Below are 7,148 nucleotides of genomic sequence, written 5' to 3' on the forward strand. Positions count from 1 at the left end.
GAGCGGTCCAAATGCCTAAGGTCCCTACTGCTGTCACACTACCTCCCTTCTCTCAGCCTGTACCTAAGGCTTCATGTGGAGCCCCCTACAATCACCTGATAGAAGAAGAAAAGACTCAGGCATGTTTTAGAGATGGTTCTGCATAATATGTAGCCACCTCCCCAAAGTGGACAACTACAGCACTGCAGCCCATTTCTGGACCTCCCTGAAGAGCAATGGCGACGGGAAATCCTTCCTGTGGGCAGAACTCTGAACAATGCACTTGGCTGATCTCTTCGCTAGAAAGGAGAAATGGCTAGATGTGCAATTATATACCAGTTTATGGGCCATGGCCAGTGGTTTGGCTGGATGGTCAGGGACTTAGAAGAATACAGTTGGAAAATGGGTGGCATGGCAATGTGGGGAAGAAATATATGGACAGACCTCTCTGCATAAGCCAAGAATGTAAAGATATCTATGTTCCATGTGAATGCCTACCAAAGGGTAACCTCAGCAGAGGAGGGTTTTAATAATCACGTGGCTATGACCTGTTCTGTGTATACCAGTGAGCTCTTTCCCCAGCCACTCCAGTCATCACCTAAAGAACTCATGAACAACGTGGCCAGAGTGGCAGGGATGGAGATTACATACAGGCTCAGCAATTTGGACTGCCACTCACAAAAGCAGTTTTCCTAGAGTCACTGCTGGGTGTCCAATCTCTTAGCAGCAGAGACCAACACTGAGTCCCAGAATATGGCACTATTCCCTGAGGTGATCAGCCAGCCACTTGGTGGCAGGTTGATTACATTGGACAGTTTGCATCATGGAAGAAGCAGTGTTTTGTGGTCCTTACTGGAAGAGATACTTACTCTGGATGCAGTTTTGTCTTTCCTGCATGCAATGTTTCTGTCAAAACTACCATCTGTGAACTTAGGGTATGCCTTATCCTCCATCATAGCATTCCATGCAGCATTGTTTCTGATCAAATAACTCACTTCCCAGCATTTTCTCATCATCTTGTAGCAGCTGGCTTGATAGAACAGTAGAATGGCCTTTTGATGACCCACTTGCAGCACCAGCTGTGTGGCAATACCTTTCAGGGCTGGAGCAGGGTTCTCCAGAAGGCTGTATATGCTTTGAATCAGCATCCAATATACAGTGCTCTTTCTCCCATAGTCTGAATTCATGGGTCAAGCAGTGGAAATGGGAATGGCATCACACACTAACTTCCTGGTAATCCACTGGCAAAACATATGTTTTTTTGTTCCCATAACCTCATGTTCTATTGGCCTAGAAGTCTTTGTTCCAAAGGAAGAAATGCTTTTACCAGAAGACACAACAATGATTCTACTGAACTGGAAGTTAAGACTGCCATCTGGCTACTTAACTCTTCATGTGGCTCCCTTCGGACTTTTCTTAGGATTATCATGCCTTTTGATTAAGGTCAATGGAAAATTACAACAACCGAATCCAGGCAGGACTACTAATGGCCTAAGCCCTTCAGGAATGAAGTTTTGTGTTACTCCACGTGGTAAAGAACCATAACCTAGCTGAAGACAAAGGGAATATAGAATGAATAATGGAAGAAGGTAGTTATAAATAATAGCTAAAAGCATGTAACTAGTTACAAAAACAAGTAGTATAATTCTTAGGAGTGTTCCTCCTCATTTTGTTGTGAATATGTTTCTATGTATGTGTATAGCAAATATCTTTGTTTTCTTCTCTTTTATTCCATTACCACATAATATAAGATGTATTGACTTATTATTATAATATTTAAGCGTTGTTAATTTTACATCATAGTATTTAAGTTATGGGATATCAAGGAGAAGAGTAAACATAACTCAAGGACTTTACCTCCTTTTCTGGAGAAGGGGTTACTAGAGTTACTGGTTACATGCAGGATAGTTGTAACATAATAGGTGGAATTCTCACCATGTTATTGTCTTTATTTGGAGATTAAGTATGGTTAAGAAGATGTGTATGGGTGTTATGTTGACAAGAAGTGAACTTGTAATGGTTAATTTTATGTGTCCACTTGACTGGGCTAAGGGATGCCCAGATATTTGGTTAAGCATTATTCCTGGTATGCCTGTGAGGGTGTTTCTGGATGAAATTAACATTTGAATTGGTAAACTGAATAAAAGTACTAATTTCATACATGAAGGCTCCACCCTCATAATCCAAGCACCTCCCAAAGGCTTCACCTGATAACATCACATTGAAAAATATTATTTCAACATCTGAATTTTACAGGCCCCAATCATTCATATTATAACATATAAAAATAAATCATATATACACATCATATACTTATATATACACACACACACATCTGACCCTTAACATGGGTTTGAATTGGGCAGGTCCACTTATATGAGGATTTTTTTTCAATAAATATTACAGTACTACACTATCTGTAGTTGGTTGGATCTGCAGAGGTGGAACCACGGATTTGGAGGCCCGACTGTTATGTTACTTGAGCACTGGTGGAGTTTGGTATCCACAGTGTGTCCCGGAACCAATCCCCCTTGGATACTGAGGGATGACTCCATATCAATTATATATCAATATATATTTATATATCATATACTATATACGTGTGTGTGTGTGTGTGTGTGTGTGTGTGTGTGTGTGTGTACTATTGGATTTGTTTCTCTGGAGCAGTCTAATACAAATGACCATGTGAAGACACAGGGAGAAGGTGGTCTCCTGCAAGCCAAGAAGAGAGGCCTCAGAAGAAATCAAATCTGCTGACCCCTTGATGTTGACTTCTAGCCTCCAGAACTGTGAGAAAATAAATGTATGCTAAGTCACACAGTCTATGCTATTTTTTTATGGAAGCCCTAGTAAACTAATACAGGCTTTCACTCTCATAAAAATAATAAAGAACCCAGACTTGAATAGAAACACAAAATATTTGGAAGAATGCAGAGTGAGTAATAAATAACTTTCTCAGCCCATGGTAGGTCCCTTCTCTTTCAATCTTCTAATTGTCCAAGCATTGTAAGAGAGCTATCTGAGTTAAGTGGACCTAGCATACATTCACACTTGATACCCTATTTCCCCAAATGGACTGAGTATAGGAGTCACACACCATAATGAAGGAATGTCTAAATAAGGCTATTCCTGATTGTTCCATACATCACACTTACATATCATATTAGCTTTCTATTGCCACATAACAAATTGCTACAAACTTAATGACTTCAAACAATGTCTGTCTGTGATCTCAATGTTTCTGTAGGTCATAAGTCCGGGCACTGGTTAACTGTGTCTTCAGATAAAGGTCTACCAATGCCTAATTCAAGAGGTTTCTCAGGTTTGCATTTTCATCTGTAGCTTGGAATCCTCTTCTAAGACCATTTAGATTATTGGTAAAATTCAGTTTCTTGCACTTGTAGAACTGAGGTATTGTTTTGTAGCTAGACAATGGCCAAAGATTGTTCTAAGCAATTAGAGTCTTTTCTCAAGTCTTCGACACATGGGTCACTCCATCTTCACAGTGAGCAATGGAGAATGTTTCTACTACAGAATTTGTCTGACTTTAGGAAGACCTCAGTCTCTTTGAAGGGCTCACCTGGCGACATTAATAACACCCAGAAATCTCTCTGATGACTGACTCGAGGTCAACTAATTAGGAGTCTAATCATGAGAGTAATATTTCATCATATTTACAAAGTGAGAAGATTTTACAAGACATATACAACAGAAGGTGAAAATCTTTGGGACCATCTTAAGCTTCTGTCTACCACATACATAATGCAGTTAAAATGTATCCTCGTGGTTGAAAACACAAATTTTAGAGCCGGACTTCCTGAGCTCAAGCCCAATTATCTTACATATTAACTATGTAATCTTGTGCAAGCTACTTAAATTTGGCGTGCCATTGTTTCCTCATATGTAATATACACAAATTGTATATACACAAATTGTAAGTGTATCTATCTTGCGAGTTGTGAGGATTCAAATTTATAGAGAGAGAGAGAAAATGAGAAGAGAGCTTGGAAGTATATGGCACACAGAAAGAACTGTACGCATTTTAGCAATTTAATAATTAGTCAGAATAGAAATGTGTTGAAGCAAATTGAGAAATCACATTTTGTTAAACTGTCCTGCCCTGCTCTTGACCCCAGACCTCTTTCATGACTCCCTATTCACCAATTTCTTCTCCAGTGCAGTGACTGCCCTACCTAATTATCAATTAGTGTTTTCTAACATGTTTGCTAGTTAAATAATTGTTTCTCAAGTTTTATCAGGACTTATTTACATTATGCTAGGGTAGAAGATGGCATTTAAAAACCAACAAAACTACACTGATCAAAAAGAATAAATCTCTCATGTCCTAATCTGATAATTGATCTGGACAATATTTTGAAGAGGTCCTCATTCAAATATTAATGATATTGATTGAGTCAATATTATTCACAGCAAAATTGGGATGCAACTATTACCTTTAATAGGCTATGGCTATTTAATATAATTTGATATGCATTATCAAAATATGACATTAGGAGTGGCAAACATACTGTTGAAAATGGAGAAACTGGAAATCAAACATCTAGTTTCTAAAGTCTGTTCCCCATGTAACTTTCACTGTGACATTGCAAAAATATCTAAACCATATGGGATTCTTCACAGCAATAAACAACAGCAAAACAGTAAAATGGTCAACAAAGATCAAAGACTCTTTCAGTTATAAATTCTCTCTTTTTTTTTTTTTTTTTTTTTTTGCGGTACGCGGGCCTCTCACTGCTGTGGCCTCTCCCACTGCGGAGCACAGGCTCTGGACGCGCAGGCCCAGCGGCCATGGCTCACGGGCCCAGCCGCTGGATCCTCCCGGCCGGGGCACGAACCTGCATCCCCTGCATCGGCAGGTGGACTCTCAACCACTGTGCCACCAGAGAAGCCCATAAATTCTCTATTTTATGAGTCAAATATAACATCAATATTAGCTTAATTGGTTAAATATAAAATGAATACTAATTACGGTGTTTTTCATTTTTGATCCATAAACCCCCCAAATCCAGAGTGAAATCTTTTTATAATAGCTTACCTCCTCATTTGAGTCTATTGTTTTTTTCTCTTTTTAAAATTTTATTTCTATATAATTTTAAAGGTACTATTTATAGTCATTACAAAATATTGGCTATATTCCCCATGTTGTACAATAAATACATCCCTCTAGCCTATCTCACACCCAATAGTTTATACCTCCCACTCCCTGACCCCTATATTGCCCCCATCCCCACTGGTAACCACTAGTTTGTTCTCTTCATCTGTGAGTCTGATTCTTTTTTTGTTATATTCACTAGTTTGTTGTAATTTTTAGATTCCACATCTAAGTTATATCATAGAGTGTCTGTCTTTCTTTGTCTGACTTATTTCGCTTAGCATAATGCCCTCCAAGTCCATCCATGTTGCTGCAAATAACAAAATTTCATTCTTTTTTATGGCTGAGTTGTATTCCATTGTATATGTGTGTCTGTGTGTGTGTAGATATACACCACATCTTCTTTATCCATTCATCCATTGATGGACTCATTTAAAACAGTTTTCATATCCATTATCTCATTTCATCTTATGCACACACACACCATAAACACACATAGAATGTGGTGAATAGTTAAGTAATATCCTTACTTTGTAGATGAAATAAGGGTGATTCAGAGAAGTTAGGTAACTTGCAAAAGACACACAGTTAATACTGCTAGCAACATGACATAGATTTCTGTGTTTGCTTATTTCAGCGCACCATACTACCTTTTTCATGTGATTTGCACTCTAAGATAACATAGTCTAACACTTCTATGTTTTTAATCTTTAGGGAAAATAAGACAAGAATCATAACACAACTGTTATCAGGCATGAATGACACAGTATTGCACACTGTGCTCTCCATTTAAGTGGTCTTTAGAATCATAGATTTGGCAGTCAGTAAGTAGATATTTATTGAATCTATTGTTTCCTAGACACTAAGTTAAACAATGTAGAATTCTGAGACATATAAGGCAAGATTTCCGTGTTCCACTAAGCATTTGTACTTAGAAGAGGATATCAGTGAAAAAAGTTATTAATTGTCATTTCTCTTCAATTCTTTTTTGCCCAAATAATATTGGATGTCTTGTGCTGTCACCTAATATGGAAGATATCTTGTGAAAATAGGTACTTAAAATCACAAGACATTGTACAATGAGATAAAATTCTTAGAAATTAAATGAATAAAGAATGACAGAGTGATAGGGTCCAACATTTGAATACAGTTGGGAAAAATATTTTAAAGTAGTAATTGAGTTTTTTACTCCATTCAACTATTTTCTTATGTCCTCCTTGATGGGAGTTAATTCAGAAAAACTGCCTAAATATATTTCAGTCTTATGCTTATAAAAATTTACCATAGAGATAATTCAAGAGAATATCTTTAAGAAAGGGAATATATGGTCTTCAGAGGAGAAGTATATTTATCTGTGCTACACATAAAAGGTAAGTTTTATCAATCTTGTCAGCCAGTTTTGGTTAATGCTGAACCAAATATATATTGGATTTTCTTTTTCTCCAAATGTCAGGCTTACTTTAAAGATGAAGATGAAAAATAATGAAAATTTGGAACATTAAGTGTTGCTACCTAAAATTTTCACAGCCTGAGTAAATATAGTTATTTGCTAAACACAAAAAGTAAATTTTAGGGATTGGTTTACAGAGATACTGATTACAATTTAATAGTTTCTTGAACATTTTGGTTTTACAATAACTTGCATTAACTCTCATGATCTCAGCCTCTGTATTTTAAACTATATTTAATTTTTCCTTTGAGAAATATGAAATAGCTAAGTTTAAGAGGTGTCTCTATATTGACCTTGAGACTAATATAAAAGTAATAGTTTTATAAGTACAATCAGTTGATCAGTAAGGTATTTGAGTAGCATATTTCCTCTTGTATCACTCCTAATTATCTCATTATTCATATATGAGTCATAATTTGCCACATCATTACAAACTAAGGTTTAAGATGGTGATTGAACCTATGATATTTTCATATCTTATTTCTTATAACCTATGCTTGTGTCTTACTTTATATGGGACATCTTGTTAGATAATCTTATAATTCCATTGATAAGAGTTCAAAAAGAGAGACAAATAGAATATTTACAGTATGGTAAAATTGCCAA

This window comes from Lipotes vexillifer, unplaced genomic scaffold (assembly GCF_000442215.2).
Source record: "Lipotes vexillifer unplaced genomic scaffold, Lipotes_vexillifer_v1.1 scaffold65, whole genome shotgun sequence".
NCBI classification, from domain to species: Eukaryota; Metazoa; Chordata; class Mammalia; order Artiodactyla; family Lipotidae; genus Lipotes; species Lipotes vexillifer.